The 17691-nt window shown below is 37.8% G+C and overlaps 1 long non-coding RNA gene across 1 annotated transcript in view; it reads right to left on the reverse strand.

Annotated features, from left to right (window-relative positions):
• The window catches only part of LOC144313440 (uncharacterized), a 71397-nt gene extending 59108 nt beyond the window's left edge, over positions 1-12289 (reverse strand). Inside the window, exon 1 of the long non-coding RNA XR_013379087.1 lies at positions 11655-12289. This is a non-coding gene — a long non-coding RNA (uncharacterized LOC144313440). The remainder of the gene's footprint in view (positions 1-11654) is intronic.
• Positions 12290-17691: the final 5402 nt, after the last annotated feature.

A 17691-nucleotide genomic window follows, 5' to 3' on the forward strand; every position in this document is an offset into this window, starting at 1 on the left:
AGACTCTCCAAGGATAATTCTGTCATAGTTCTGGGGTCAGAAAAAGCTTGAGTCATCATGGTATTGACAGCCTTAAAATGTCCATAGTCTTCCTGCCACCGTAGGTAAACTGAGCTCAGGACTTCCAAACCAAGGGACACCTGGGTGGCTCAGTGGTTGAGTGCCTGCTTTCCACTCAGGGCATCATGCTGGAGTCCAGGGATTGACTCCCACATTGGGCTCCCCTCGGAGAGCCTGCTTTTCCCTCTGCCTGTCTCTGCCTCCCTCTCTTGTGTCTCTCATGAATAAATAAATAAAATCTTTTTTTTTTTAAAAAGAAGGACTTCCAAACTGAACATTTATGAATGATTACAGTAACCGCCACATGTTTGCCAGCCCAAGAGACCCTCAGTGTGTACTAGAACCAAGAGAAATCTGTTTGCCTGGTATGTAGAAAATATTTTAGTCTGTTATCCATGATTGTGTAGGAATCCTAGTTTCTATTACCATCTCTCTGACCCTATTTCATATGGTTTCAAATTCTCTACATTCCAAGTCCTTATCTACAAAGGATTGCCGCCATTCTTCTCCTTCCATCTCCTAAGGCAGCCATGTGTCTAAATGAGAAAATACGGCGAAGACACTATAAGACCATGAGATCAAAGGCACACAGTTAGTTCAAAGCACTCCAGCCAGAGAAAGTACTCAGCACTTTTGTGTCAAGATAAAATTTAGAAAGCTTCTGAACTACAGCCTAATTTCTGAATGCCAATGGTGGGAAGTTCAACTACCATTTGTTGGCCAACTATTGTGTATTTAGGTAAGAGTCTAGATACATACCTAAGATAATTATGTACATCAAAAATAGACCTTTTTCAGAAACTGAATTAGACTACTTATCATTTTTAAACAAAGGCAAGGGACAGGGCAGCACATGACCTCAGTTCACCCAGAGATTATGGCATTTATCATATGTAAATCACTGACCTCTACAACAGGATGAAAGGGTTACTGCTCCTGGCACTCTGAGTGCGATTATTTGGATTTTTCTGTCAACCTTAGGGTGTAAGTTTAGGTCCCAAGGCATAATGTTCTCATCATACCTATGACCTCCTGCCCTTCCACTCATTCCAGACATGTCCCAACTGCCAATTATTATTTCCAACAGCTGTTGGAGAAGACTTCCTAATTATGCTATCAGATTCTTTCAATAAGATGAAACAACAACACAACAACAAAAACCCTTTCTCAAAGGAGGGAACTAACTATTAAAAATGCAAAAAGGGTATCCACAGATATTTAATGAAATGGAAACAGATGATCACTACACAGACATCGAGAGAGAAGCCTAGATTAATCAAAACACTAGAGACAAAGTGTCTCCCTACAGGCAGCTGTTCACACGTTGATCAAACATAATATGCTATAAGGGAATAAAAATTTGGAAAACTACTAAAGTTTCAAAATACCAGGGCCTTGAAATTACTATCCTTGCATAGCTACAGGCCTTGGAAAGCACTTGAAAGTTAAACTGAGGTCCTACTAGATCACTCAGTGGAAATCTTTCTTCCAAGAATCCAAGTATTCCCTTCCAAACTTCAGCTTCAGCTCTGTCAAAGTACAGGTGTATTAGTCAAAGATTCAATGAAATGATAAAAGCTCTGACCCATGAGACAAAGCCCTGATATTCTTCTAGCAAGCTGTCTCTCCCTCGAGGGTAGAGTTAATAACATTTGTTTTGTCTTCTGGCAAAGATCAGATTCTTTGATTAGTCTGACAATGTCAGAATAAGTCACTGTACTAAGAAGATGGGGTAGGCCAAGGGAAGCACGTTTGTCAGTGTCTCAAAGATAACAGATCTGCCAGTAAACAAAATGTTCTTTTGTTACGTTTTTACCCTTCAAGTTTTAACCAAAAGTCAAGACTTCCATGGTCTAATGATTTATTTTTAAATAGTCATCAGAGTTCATAGCCACACAGTTGACAGCAAGCTTCTTCCCATAGGGGAGAAGTTTTGGCCAGTCAGCACATAGGTCCCCCACCTGTGGGGGAAAAATCCAAATAATCGCACTCAGAGTGCCAGGAGCAGTAACCCTTTAATCCTGTTATAGAGGTCAGTGATTTACATATGATAAATGCCATAATAACCAATAGTAACTAGTTATTATTGAGAATGATTTAGATAAAGCCATTTTGTATTGATGTGTATCGATACCATATATATAAATACCTTGATAGAAATATTAAGTTTTTTCTTTATAGATAGATGAGGGGAAAGAGGGAAAGGATCATACTATTTTGCTTTTTCTAAGAACCTTAAGGGAGAGAGGATTACAATAATTCCTGTTCTGTTACATAGACCTGCCTAAAAAGCAATGGCTTTTATGAGAGCATTATACAGTGCCTAATACGGTATTTGTGTTTGACACAGGCTTTCTCGCTGAAGCTAAAACATTTTTTTAAAATAAATAAGACAACAGAATCAAATAGTTTAAGTCCTTTGCTTAAGGATATTTATTTAAGATTTATTTATTTGACAGAGAGAGAGATAACACAAGCAGGGGGAGTGAGAGGCAGAGGGAGAGGGAGAAGCAGACTACCTATTGACCAAGGAGCCCAATGTGGGGCTTGATCCCAGGACCCGGGGATCATGATGTGAGCCGAAGGCAGATGCTCAACTGACTGAGCCACCCAGCCCCTGCTCAAGGATATTTAATTTAAACCTGGATCTAAGTTTTCTAAAACTTGTGCTTTCCCAAAGACTACCCTGCATTAAACTTTGAAAACCTGTGTATTCAAGAAACCATCTTTCTTGCTAAAAAAATAGTGTAAATATTAAGCTTGTAGGAGGTCTAAAGAGAACATAAATGGTAATTATAAAGCATTTTAACATACAGTGCACAATGAAAAGAAACAATACAAATAGCTGGATCATTCCACCTCATTAAAATCCAAATTTATTCCAGGCATCTGTCCTCTACTGAGAACATGCATTCTTTTGATTCTAATAGAACTCATTTTTAACATTAAAAATCATCAGTGCTAAACATTTTCATTCTGAATAATTACAATGAAATCAGTCACCACATTTTTAAAAATGACACCTAGAAGTTTGTCTCCTGCAATGATATACTACAGACTTAAGATCATATCGATAATATAAGCCATTTATTTTCAGGGCAAGGTGTGCAATGTAAAGGTTACTTTTGTCAGCTTACATGTCCAGAATACTCTATGACAGGGCTTCTCAATTCTATCTGCTGTGGTTCTAAGGTGCTTCTATCAGAAAAAAAAAAAATTAGCATAGAAATTGAGGGTATGATTTTAAGTGATGAGCTGCCACTTATTGGCTGTGTGAATATGAGGTTAATTATTTTATCTCTCTACCATTTTCTTCTCTATGAAATGAGGATAAAAATAGTCCCTACCTCAGGGATGGTATTGAGAATCAAATGCAATAATATACGTCAGTCACTGAACTCAGGTCCAACAGAGGAAATAGCCAAGAACTACTAACTTACTCTTGGACCAGTGGATGTATATTTAGCACAGGCTGTGTACTAGACAGTGATTTCAGCACTTCATACTTCTTAATTGCTTCATCTTCGTAATGACTTTGAGGTTTTTAACACTATTATTCCACTCTTATTGATGACAATATTAACACACTTGGAGGTCAAGTCTTCACGGAGTTACACAGCTAGTAAGCACAAAGGGGAATGTCCAACAGTCTACTCTCTTCTCACTTCAAGGTCTAGGTAATGCCTGAATTGTTTGACTTCTAAAAACCCAACACAAATCTACAACCTGTGTGGACATTCCATTTATCTTCACTAACATGTAATTTAAGCTTCAGGCTGGACCAACTACTTCTACAAAGCAAACTGGAGACACGAAGGCTTGCATATCCCCACACTCCAGCCCTGCCTCCAGTCTGTCATGAGCAGAGAAGGAAAAAGAGTCACACTGTCAGAGAATTGGGGTCCATCCTATCTACCTATGATTTTCATTTTTATTTAGATGTCATGGAAAGAAGGGCCACTGGTTATGTTCCAAGGAAGATCTTTTTAAAGGAACAATGAGTCTTAGCTTCTTCACCCTTTGAACCAAGTCAGTGTCTAGGCCACTTTTTTTCCTCTTGACCAGAGTGTGTTCTGTTCAACCTATGCCCTATGTGAACTGCAGTTTTTAGGTTTCTTCTCTATAAAATTGAGAAAATATACTGGATTATCTTGAGATTACCTTAAGGATCAAATGAAAAATAAATTTTGCCAACTCCTAAGTGCTCTACAATTGGAAGGTGATGTCATCACAGTGGGTATTTATGGGAAAGCAGTATTAAGCTGAAACTAGAGACCTTCCAGATCATGATATTCTCAATTCTCAACCACCTTCTGCCTCCGACCATTTCACAAATGCAAAGACTCAAGAGGCTAAAATACAAAGCCAGTTTAGTGGGAGACTACAGAATTCCATGAAAACTGATGAATGCCACTAATTTAAATATTTAGTAAGGTTAACTTCCTTCTGAAATATGTAAAGAAAACAACCTAAAAAACTGGGCAATTGGGCAAAATTGCTGACAGGAGATACAGGTATAGAAGCTGTTTATACTTTATTTCAGGGCAGTGGGCAGAGTTTTGAGGGCTTCTCTGGGTGATCCCTAAATGCTAATATTTGCAGAACATTGTTCATGAATGCTCATTCTCACACAAATGGCCTTATTTTTCTTGGTTTCCTTTCTTTAAAGAACAGGACTCCTTTTTACTCTTAGGGGTCAACCCTTTACCTTAATATAGTCGGGAAAGGATGGACCTGAGCTGACTTCCACATACAGGTGTTTCCTTAAACCTATTTTCCCCTTCCATTCCTCACCCCCCACTCTGGCTCCTAGATTTCAAAAATGTAGTGTTTCTGGTTCCCAAGTTAAAGGAAGGTAGAGAATTAGGTTTGAGGGTGCATTAATAATTAGCCCACATACAAACAAGTCACTGGTAGGCTCAAAGGATCTCTCCAGGCAGATGTATAAGGGGTCACGAGGCTTCTCTTTTCACCTGTATTTTCCTCAGAGAGGAGGATTCTGATGGCATACTTTCCAACATCAGACCCAGGCTGTGGAAACTCTTATATCATTTTAAGCCTCCCATGCATATTTTAGGTGCCTCTACTTGCTCCCCCCACCCCATGCACCACTACCACTGCCTTCCATCCTCTAGAATTGTATTGCCATCTCCCACCTTCTGGGGACTCCACTCTTCCCAGAGTTGATAACTCTTCATTATCTAGAAATGGCCCTTTCTCCCTCTCATTTCAACTGTTCTTGAGAGAACAAGTGGACCATGGCTGTCTACATCTATTAGAATTTAAGCTCCATGTGGGTGGGTATCTTATCCATTCTGTCCAGATATATCCCCAGAAACTAAAACAGTAGTTGGCATATGAAATATTCTCTGTATTCATATGTTAAATAAAAGAATTGAGGACATTCTAACAGATCAGCAAGGGTACCAAGTTTTCCCAGGCTCAAATTTATGGTGATAAAAACTCTTCTTCCCCTAATACTTTGCTATCCCCCTCTTATGGTTCAAGCCCATGCCCCTACCCCACCTTACACCTGGTAGCTGGAGAGAAATATACTACCTCTATTTTTAAGTTACCTATAGCATCCATAGTTCTGTCAGATGTTTTACATGCATTTCATCTATTCCCCACAGAAAGTCTCAAGTTTCTTATTGTTATCTGAGGTGTTAAGCTGAAGAACATTTATGATACGAGGGGATAGGAGGCGCCTGCCCAAAGGCCACAGCTGGAAGGCGTTGAGGCTCAGTTCCAAACCCGACATCTCCATGATGACTAGTAGTAGTAATAAATATGTATTCATAAAAACACTTTGTAGAATAAAAGCAATCTGCGGATGAGGGAATTGGGTCCCTCTAAGATTTATTAAAAAGATAGGGTTTGTATACAGGTGTTAACAGCAGCAGCTGCCAGGCTTGGAAGTGAAACCGGCTGCTTTGGTGTTAACTGACTCAAGTCATCTCTGCAGTGGGGATAGCTACAGCAAGATCTGTAAAAACATAAAAATCTGTGAAGTCAAATCCACTGTTTGTCTAGAATAAAAGGGATCAATTTTCTCCTATCACAGAACAATCTGTTCACTCCAAGAATGTGGTTAATAAACATTTCCATCAGGATTGTAGACAAATGGAGCTTTCTCTAAAATATGTAAACAAAAGCATCTCTCAGAGATGATTAATGTTTCCAAGAGGAGAAGAAGCAAGGTTCTCTAGCTAACATGTTTTCCAATATTTAAACATAGTTTTCTTGTCTCATTACCTAAATAATGCCAGTTGACAAGGATGATCCCAAATACTTTACACAGTAAAATAGTTCACACAGCTCGTGCTGCAAGCTAACACTGAATTTTAATTCAGACCCCCTATTTCTCATTTGGCCTCAAAAATGAGATCAAAATGAGGTAAGTGTTTTACAAACTGTAAGCTAAGCTGTACTGTTACTATTTTTTTAAAAATAATTTCTTTGTTAAAGAGGGAACACATTGTCCTAGAATAAAGGTTTTTTTTCAAAACAGATTTTTTTATTCCCCCTTTGAGCATTTGAATCTGTGATGCATTAACCACACAACTAATTTACTGCCTTATACTGGAAATGTCATTTGGAAAAGGAAAATGCTCTCAAACTAGAATTAAAATCTTATACTGGGCACCACAAATTATTAAATGCATTGCACATGATTATTTTAATTTATCATCCATCCATAATAAACCTGGGAGCTAACTATTTATTGGTAAGGAAACTTCACTCCAAAAACGTAAAATTTTTCAAGATTTCTTAGTGAGTGGTTAAGTCAACATTCAAAGCCAAAATTTGGTCCTTGGTCATATATTCTTCAACAAATTTTTAGACTTCAAACATTTGTAACTATTATCCACATCATGGGAAAAATGAACGAACAATCAAGCCATTTCTTAAAACTGTTTTTTCCTCCTAACCAGGCTTTGGAGGAAAAGGTAAATTGAATCATTAAGGATGTCACCTGCTCTTTCTTCACTTTTATACTGTAAACCAAGCCAAAAACCTAAATAAATGGAAAATTATATAACTCAGAAGGAGATGGAAAACTTGATTATAATACAGTGTTTATAATTAAGTTTCTCTCTACCAAGGAAATATCTGGATATCTAAGAGGCAAAAGTATGCATAATAACTCAAATTCTTCATGATATTAGTAACATTTATTAAAGTGTTTGAAATTTATTGAAGCAAAATGTCTTTGTTACTTTAGTACTTATATATGAATTTAAGAACTCCACACTTCCCTTGAAGGTCTATGGCATACTGCACAAAAGTCCAAAAGTTCTGATACTACTTACCTATATTCTCTTGGCCAATCTTTTTTTTTTTTTAAAACATTTTTTTTCTTAATCAAGATTTTACTTATTCATGAGAGACAAAGAGAGAGAGGCAGAGACATAGGCAGAGGGAAAACCAGGCTCCCTGTGGGGAGCAGGGACTCGATCGCAGGACCCAGGATCACGCCCTGGGTCAAAGGCAGGTGCTAAACTACTAAGCCACCCAGGTGTCCCTCTCTTTGTCAATCTAAATGTAATATCTTCTAAAAGAGAATGACACAAGCCATGAAGGCTCATCCAACTTCTGATGGAGTATTCCAGAATGCTACAGATTAAATAGAGTTTAACGAGATAACCCCAGAAAAACTAGATTCTTTGTTGGCCTCACTCTAATAACCAATTTTATCTTGTCTTACTGATTAGGTTGGAACAAGTAGTACTAAAGGAAATAAATAGCTTAATAATATCGTACAGCATAAATTCTTTTGATGTAATTTCTATCAGCAAAATCATCAAATTGTGAAACACTTTTTCTAGGAAGTACCTTGGATACAATATTATTAATTTTTTTTTCCTCAAGAAATGTTCAAGTTTTTCCTTGCAAGAAAATATGGCTGAGAAGAACTATAGAGAAGTTTAGCTAAACAAAACCAGGGGTTGTTGGTTAGTTACGGAGAATGACCCTACCTACCCACTGTACTGGGCTGGGGAGTCTGAAATGTGAGAACACATGTTGATAGTCCCCCTAATCCCCAGTCCCCAAGGCAGGAACTCTGTGTCAGGCTTCATTGACTAGACCCCAAGACCTCATATGTCACTGCCCTAGAAAGTCATTCAATTCAACCTGGTATCAACATTTTTCAACACAAATCTCAAGGTTACTTGAACAAATCTTCAGATCCAAGATCAGGTACTAAATGACTTAACCTTATTTGTACATATACTAACCAGGCTGATGGGTTCATCATGGATATCCATCATGATGGATAGTTTCCCCAGTTGAAGCTAACTAGATGCAGGCTCAGAACTTCTGCTGGACTCTTGAAAGGAATATAGACCTATCATCCCATTAGACACGAGCATGAGAGAATAGGTTATCTGAAGTTGCTATGGACATCCCAGTGACCACACAGAAAAATGTCCATTTAATAACGAAGTCTACACACCTACAGAGCCTTCCTCCTCAGTCTCACAGGTATTTAAGTCAATAAATAACCTTGTGCTTAAACCACTTGGGGTTTGGTTCTCCGTTACTTTCTAAAATCTTCCTTGTACCCACCACAACTTTAAGAAGGAAAGAGCTTAAGTAGACACAGGGAGTAGGTTAGGGAATTAATTCAAATAGGGTACCTTTTATTGAATTAAGAGGTAGATTATCAACTCAAAGTAGGCAAAAAAAAAAAAAAAATACAGTACAAACATTTGAATCTCCACTATCCATGATGATAAATTTAACCAGTTATTGAAAGCCCAGCTGCAATATAGGACCATGAAACGTAGAGACACAAACCCGTATAAATGTTTGCTTTTGTCCAATAATATTCAGAGGCCAAGAGATAGAATCAAATCCTTCACACAGCTGAATGGTTGCAGGACTGGAGTTTTGCAAGTTATAAAAGAATTAGAAGAAGACACAAGATCTATATTACACAGTAAAGAAAAAGAAACTGGACAAGAACTGCTATATTGGTAGGCTGACAAGTTGAGATTTGAAAGTAGTCCATTTAGAGTAAGAAGGTTCAGGGAACAGTGCTCAAATAGAAAATACATGGAACTCTTAGGTTGAGTAGTTCTAAAAGAATTTAATGAATCATACGCAAATGTGTACGCAAGGGCAGCACGTATGGGAAGCCACAGGAATAACACAACTCCCTGGACATAATGACAGCAGAGTATGTCTATCAGGCCTGAGTACTTACACTCCAGGCTATCTGAGGTGCAGGACTGAAGTAGTAGTTAAGAGAAACAAGAGAACACAAGTATGTGGTAAGGGCCTCCTGACAGCAACTCCCTCATGAAGAGCGCAGGAGGAGGAAGTTCCCAGACTTTAGCCTCCATGCCATCTACTAGTTTTTTGTTTTTATTTTTAAGATTTATTTGGGGGGTGGGGGAGAGACATTTTTTAAATGTTTTATTTAAATTCAATTAGCCAACACATAGTATAACACCAATGCTCATCTCTTCATTTGCCCTCCTTAATGCCTGGCATCCAGTTATCCCATCCCCCACCACCACCTCCCCTCCTGCAACCCTTTGTTTCCCAGAGTCAGGATTCTCTCATGGTTTGCCTTCCTCTCTAATTGGGAAAAGACATTTTTTAAGAGATGGTGTTGAGACAGACACTAAAAATCCAAATGATTTACCACGACTGAGGAGTGAAAGAATAGTTTCTTTAATCATATAAATGAACATGCAAAGTCATCCATGGCAGCTATTTCTCATTGTTATGTCAAATGAAGAAAGAAGAGAGTTAATACTGATTTTCTAAGCAACTGCTATGCCAAAGCCTCTGCTTTCGAAGACATTAATATTGCAAAGGACACAAAACCAATACACACACAGGAAGATCACAAAGCAGTGGGTGATAAGGCCAATGAACGCTATAGACATCTCATTTCCATTGCTTACCACAATTGCCATAATTCTGTTTACTGTCTTGAAAAGGCTCAAGGCCATAGACAGAGCTTCCTTTATCCCCAGAACAAAAACACGTATCATATAGTTAAGATGAGTAATTAGAGGATTTGCATCAGGGAAGAGATCACTGTCACCAGGATGAAGCCTCAGCACGGAATCTGAGAGTTTCTGGAATCTGCCATCACCCTAACTATCATTACTGTCCTCCACTGGCTTAAGATAAAGTCAAACTGCTAAAATTCAGGTAATGCAAGGTTATCCCAAAAAAGCAGTAGATAAATAGGAATCAGAATCTCAAGTATCTCTATCTTTCCAGGCTTATCGCTCTGTGTGCTCTTATTGCGCTAAGTTACTTGTCATTTCCCCGAGCTCCTCATTGTATTAAGTCATTATATTCTCTCCGCGTCCTTTGACGGTAATATTTCCTTGCCTCCCCACTCTATCAACTAATTTTAAGACTCTAGCATCTTTCCTCAATTCCTCCCAAATCCATTCTCAACAGAATGCGCCACTCCTTCGTTGAGTCTCCACTGGGTCCACCATTGTGCTTTTTCACTATTTAACTTATGAACTAGTGAACCCTAAACTATTACAAGAAATAGTGTTGCTCATTTTTTAAATCTCCAGTGATCAATGAAATACGTAAAAATACTTAATATATGCTGGCGAATGAACAAATGCAAAAAATTCCATGCTTTAAATCTATCTTCATGAACACAGTAAAAATGAGCTTTCCCTCTTATGGAAAACAGAATGTTGCCCCCACCTCCCAAAACAGTGATGTCTTCTGCCCAGAACCTATTATACATTACACTTCAAGGCAGATAAAGTTGACGTTTAAATTAAGGATACTGAGGCACCTGGGTGGCTCAGTTGGTTAAGCATCTGCCTTTGGCTCAGGTCATGTCCCAGGCTCCTGGGATGGAGCCCTGCATCGAGCACTGTGCTCAGTGGCAAGTCTGCTTCTCCCTCTGTCCTTCCCTTGCTCGTTCTTTCTCTCGCTCTCTCAAATAAATAAATAAAATATTTTTTAAAAAATTAAGGATATTAACTAGCTGACCTTAAATTAATCCCAAACCACCTGCATGTAATCACATAAGGAAGCAGAAAAGTGGAATCCAAAAAAAATATATGCCCACCAAAAGCAGGAGCGGGGGGATGTTATTTTGCTGGCTCTGAAGATGGAAGAAGGAGGGCATTAGCCCAGGAATGCGGCAGCCTCTAAAAGTTGGACATGGCAAGGAGACAGATTATCTCCCAGGGTCTTTAAAAGGCAACTTGTAACCTACAAAACTGTAAAATAGTAAATTTGTGTAAATTGGTAATTTGTCTTAACCTAGTAAGTTTGTGATGATTTATACCAGCCACACTTGAAAACTAACACACCCCCTTTATAATTCTTTTTGTGTTTGTTTAACCTCTTACACATCATTAACTTCTCACTACTTAGGTAGCTGCCACTTCTGAAGTATTGTACAGACCAAACAATGTACTCAGCATTTTAAACCATTATTTCACTTAATATCCAAAAGCACCCTCCTCAGAGCAAGGTTATTTCCATTTTTTTAATAAGAAAACAGAAGCTTAAGACAATTAAGTGAATTTCCCAAGCACACAGCTAATAAATTCCAGCATAATATCCACAAGCACAAAAATCTTCCTCACCTTTGTGTAATCCAGTGGGCACGGAGGCCTATAATCTTCTGGAATCCCAACATTCACTCAACCCAAAAAGGATAAGTAGCCCAGTGTTTCTGTCAAAATGTTTTGTGGGCACCTTAGAAACTTGTGTTCTTCTGGGATCCTCCTAATTCCTCAAGAAGCAAAATTATTTTTGATCACGGCTTTTAACTGTTAAAGCAAAACCCCTACTTGACCCTTCCCTTCTGGAAAGAGCAACCATGCCTTAGAGAGAAGCAAAACGTGAGAACATATTTTCGAGTTTCCATGCCTTCTACTTGCTTCCCCTGCTAGGATTTCAAGTAAACATCCTGATGGGCAAAATTGATTGAATCTGAAATCCACTGGGCCACATGCTCTGGAGGGGGAAAGAGAAAGAACTTCAGTTCTAAGAGAAGGTGTTCAGAGATAAAAATTTCTAAACTTTTTTAACCTTTGGATCTGAAATGTTTCATCTCCTAAACAAATGTGGACCAAACCTCATGGAAACAGGCTAATGAATGTCTTGTAAAGCTTTGAGTGGTCAGTTCCCAGCCAAAACCCTTGAAATGAACCAAGCCCTAATATATCCATGTTTTCATTCCTTACAACATTCTTAGTTATGTATTGTTTGGCTCAGCCTTTTCAATTTCTCAGATTTAACTCTTAATCTGTTCCAAATTAGAACATATCTAATTGCTTAGCATCATAGAGTTCCTGACAGTGGCCTATTGTCTTAGCAACCCACGCAGTGTTTTTATTCTCATTTCTTTACATTAGTGAGCTCATTCCTCCCTTACTGAGTGTTCTTTTCATACAGTTGATTTTATACATGTACTAATACATAAAGACTTTGGAAAGATAGTGTAGACAAATTTGTGATAGCTGAAAATTATTTGAGACAACTAGAACTCTTAGGACAAATGAGAGAAATAGTAGGATCTGCTGTCAGTTTCATAAATCAAGAAAAGAAAAAGGACCATAAATGTGTCCACTGAAGTCAACAAAATGGACTATACCAGAGATATGTGTTGTTCTTTTCCTCCCCATTACCCTGGAGCCAAAGTCATTGGAAACATCCCTTACGTGACTCTACCTACACAACTGTTCTTACCTAGGCTTTAAAGAAAATACTAAGATTGTCCCTTTTTCCCTAAGTGGGCTTTTATTGCAGGACCTATTATACTTATATTCTTATCTGTTTACTGTCTTTCTCCTCCAACTCCTCAGCCCCTTGAGGTATGGGGCTTACTGCCTTTGTATCTTCTACGCTATTACATGGATGGATGACATTAATAATGGGTTTAGACATGCTTCTGTTCCTAAGTTCAAAATTAGACTGCACAGCTTCCAGCTTCTGTACTTGTTGTTACCCTGTTTACCTCCCAGAAAGTAAGATGTCTTTCTTCTTTATTTCCTTAGCAGGGAAGATCAGACTATAGTTTCCTTCCTAATGTCATAAAGTCCTCACTCTTAATGGCTCCTTGGGATCACAACCAAGTCCATTGAGCAAAATAATGTTTGTTTCTCAAGCTTTCTTGCATATTCTAGAACTTGTAATTTTCCATGACTTGAGTGTCAGGATTCAGTCTGTCTGCCTCCAATCTACAGATCTGTTTCTCAAGTTTGGTTTGTAAAAATTGCAAATGTCTATGCTTTCACTAACTCAATATCACTAAAGATAAACAATCTAATTTTTTTTCACCAAAGGAGTCAATGTGATCTCCAAAAAAGCTAAACTAAACAGGAGTTGCTTCAAATAATATTTTAAATATATGTTTTTGTACACATACCCATATACAGAGATGATAGATGATAGATATTATATAATGTTTTTAAAAATACAGGATATTGTGTACTCCAAATGCAGTGCCGATCTTGTAATTCAAAACTGCACAGGAAAATGTTATTCAAAATTCTAACCAGGCATATAAATGCTAATGGGAACATGAAGCTACAAGTCCATCTACATAGTTTGTTTATATTTCTAATGAAAATTTCTAAAATGCAGTATATCTTGCTGTAAGAAGCATAACAGTAATTAAGCTTTCTTTCCATCATTTATAACCTGAGAGTGCCCCAAGACCTCATTACATAACAAAGCCACATACCTAAAAATTACTGTGATGACACACTCCAGACCTCTTTTTCAAGAAAAGACCCAGACAGTTTAAGGGACCAGTCCAAGATTACACAAAAAGTAGGTGCCAGAGCCTGGATTAAAACCTCCCTTCTGATTCCAGTTATGGGGCCCAAACATACTGATGATGTTAAAGACAGAGATTAATGTGTTAGGACTCCAAAGTGTGAGTTCTTCTCACATTATAAAAGTATTTATTTATGTCTGTGGTTATCTACTTCTATAATTGTTCTGGTAAATTTTGTTTTGATTAACCATTGTGCCATTTTCAAGGAAGAAGAAAGCTGTTATGAAAATTTTTCCCCTGAAATTTCTGCTTTATTATGATGCCAGACTTCTATTTCCCGGCCTAGCTCTTGACTAAAACACAGATGAAGGCATGGCATGAGAAATGGGTGCGAGACTCTGAACAAAGGAAGTTGTTAGCAGGAGATCAAGATGAATTCCTGTGAAATGAATGTAAATCGATCAGTATTGAGGAATTCAATCAGGCTATACAAGCTTCCTTCAGCTTCTAAAACACAGTAGCCAGCAGGATCTACATGGAGATCGAAGGGAAAGGACCCTCCTCTCTTATGATCTGCATCAGGGGCAGTTACCCATTGCTCATCTGCTGCTACATTCTCAGGAAGTCTGAGTTTTATCCATCAGCTGCCTGGTCCAGCCTCATCCTCTTCCCTTACCCCTCCTTCTGTATTTACCAATGGGGCACAATTCCCAGGTCACATGATAGGAAGTAGAAGTGGGAAGACAGAGATCTCAAGGTTTCTTCCCTGAAACACTAAGTACTAGAAAGCACCAAAAACAATGTACTCCACGGCATTCCTAAAATGTGATGGAGGCTTCCTGACTGAGAATCACTGGTGGTATTCAGCAAAATAAGGTGGTTTGTGCCCACCCTACATCTCCCAAATCAGAATCTTTGAGGCAGTGAAACCAAGGGTTTATGTTTTTAATGAGCATCAGGAAACTTCTTACACACCCTGTCTTTTGTACAGGAATACAATGTTTGATGAGGGCTTTAAAAAAAGTTACTTACTGCAAGGGTGCCTGGGTGGCTCAGTTGGTTGAATATATGACTTTTGATTTCAGCTCTGGTCATGATCTCAGGGTCCTGAGATAGAACCCTGCATCAAGCCCCCTGCTGAGCAGGGGTTCTACTTCATTCTCTATCCTGCTCTTCCTCTGTTCCTCCCCTGGCTCACAGACATGCCCTCTCTCTCTCTCTCTCTTTCTAAAACAAAAAAATAAATCTTAAAAAAAATTATTACGTAAATGTGCATAGATCATAAGTGTCCGAACGCATTCAAGAAACCAGCATCCGAATACAGAAACAGAAAATGGGGTTTTACCCAAGAATTTTGTTATAAGTAGTCAGTACATGAAAACCAAAAGGGATTTTCAGGTAAGTATAGGATCATTTGGAAAAATCCAAGAAAACATGAGTGAAAATTTAAAATATAATCTATCTGAATAGAGCATATTAAAATTCTTACATACGAAATAAACATCCACATAGTGATTATTTTCTTGTATAGCAATAATTACCAAAATAAAGATGTAAGAAAAATAATATAATAAAAGGTAAAACAAAAAGTCATTCCTGGTAATGACTAAGAACATAAGAGAACTAATAATAACAAATAAAAATATTATAGTCCTTTACAAGAAAATGACTTCACTTAGAAAAATAAGAGAAATCCTTACCAAACATAAATATGTTATGTTACATTCCTAAGATGGATAAAAAAATCTATTTTTAAAGTGACAATTCTGGCACTACTATAAATTAAACTAAATCTCCATGAAAATTACTGTAAAATTCATCTAGAAGACAAAGCACAATTTGAAACTATAAATTAAAAGAATTAAATCAGGCAGCCCCAGTGGCGCAGCGGTTTAGCGCTGCCTGCAGCCTAGGGCGTGATCCTGGGGACCTGGGATGGAGTCCCACATCGGGCTCCCCACATGGATCCTGCTTCTCCCTCTGTCTGTGTCTCTGCCCAACCCCTCTCTGAATAAATAAATAAATCTTTAAAAAAAAAAAAAAGAATTAAACTTACCCTACTAGATGAATAAAGCATATCAGAAAGCACATGAGTTAAACCAGTGAAGAACCAGCAAATCACATATAATAAATGAAACAATACATCTCTTAAAGACAGACCCTGCTATAGTGGTTTTCACACTTAAGCAATCATAAGCATCACGTGGCAAACTAGGAAACACTGAAGAGTCTGAGCCCTACCTCAGAACCTTTAAATCAAGTCTTCTTGGTCCCACTCTTATACTCGTGTATTGGCCAACCTCCTGGACAATGATAATAGCACAGACAATAGCCTAAATAGTTCATCATCTTGATGACTCCAATGCCCACCCTACATCTCCCAAATCAGAATCTTTGAGGCAGTGAAACCAAGGGTTTATGTTTTTAATGAGCATCAGGAAACTTCTTACACACCCTGTCTTTTGTACAGGAATACAATGTTTGATGAGGGCTTTAAAAAAAGTTACTTACTGCAAGGGTGCCTGGGTGGCAGATACAAGGAAATGTATAAGGAGAATGAGATGATGCAGGAAAAGAGTCTTGGAACAGAGAGAGGATATGGATTAGCAACTACATGATGATAAACTACACTAACATAACATCATCTACAGGCCTAGACAACTCCAGGAGAGTGCTTGAATGTATATATCTATACAAACCCACAAGTTTTTGTCTGTTGCCTCTCTTTTTGACTCTATTCACTGAGTCATTAAAAGGACTTTATTTCCTTTCTATATCTAAACATGCATTCATGTTTTTTCTCAATTATATTGCCTTCTCATTTAGGGCAGTTTTATGATTTTACCAACTGCATTGGTAGAGCTTCCAGGACTTTTGATTATCATATCATCCAAGAGAGTGGATTACTACCAGGAGCTAAGAAGCCTCTACAACAGTCCTTCCTTAGTCATAGTTGAAACTGCCATTGGCTTTTTTCAAGAGTGTACAAGCCATGTTAAGCACAAGATTGCTTAACAGAAGCATAGAACAGAGTATGACTTCCACTTTATTATAGAGATGATTTAAACTGGCCTAGATCTGGGTTTCCCAGTGTTTCAAATTGGAATAATTATCTCTCTGGAAATCTTAAAATAATCATGTTATTGTGCCACATTGGGCTATCTGCTGAAATTTTAGATAAATAAAATAGATAAAATTAAATAAGCCCAAAAGAAAACATGAAGTATATGAAAATCATGAAGCCTCTTGAGAGTACATGTAGAACTTTTGCAATCATAAAAACATAAAAAGCATAAAAATGGAAGATATTTGCCAAAAAACAAGTGAAAGATTAGACCTCAATAAAATCTGAACAAAAACATTTTGAAAGATAGAAATAAACTAGATAAATTTTTGCTTAAAAAGACATTGTAAGATAAAATTTTATTGTCAATATAAAGTGCATGCTAAGCAATGAGAAAAATAACTTGGTAATATGTATTAAGAGACATAAAAATAATTACTACTTCCCCTTAAATTCACTTTCAGGAATCAGAGAGAAGGCAGTATATACAAAACATTGTTTTTAAGCAAGTAGTGTCCTATGGCCAGCTAGGGTTCCAAGAATTCAACATAGTCACAGCCATTAACAAGCTATGAAGCCATGGGGTGTAGGGTTGAGTTGAAAGGACAATGATGAAAAAGTAAGCGGAAATCAGGAATCAAGGAAACAGTCTGACATAAATCCCCCAAAAGTTTATGACCTGCATAAACCAGCAGCCACCCACTCCTGGGGTGGTTCTACACTTGGAAGCAATGAGAGTTTGATCTGCCTACAGCATCACCACCAACACACTCTTTATCTGTTGTCAGAAGGATAACAAGGGGATGGGGAAAAATGGAAACGAAAATATGGA

The sequence above is a fragment of the Canis aureus genome, chromosome 5 (genome assembly GCF_053574225.1).
Source record: "Canis aureus isolate CA01 chromosome 5, VMU_Caureus_v.1.0, whole genome shotgun sequence".
In the NCBI taxonomy this organism is placed as follows: domain Eukaryota; kingdom Metazoa; phylum Chordata; class Mammalia; order Carnivora; family Canidae; genus Canis; species Canis aureus.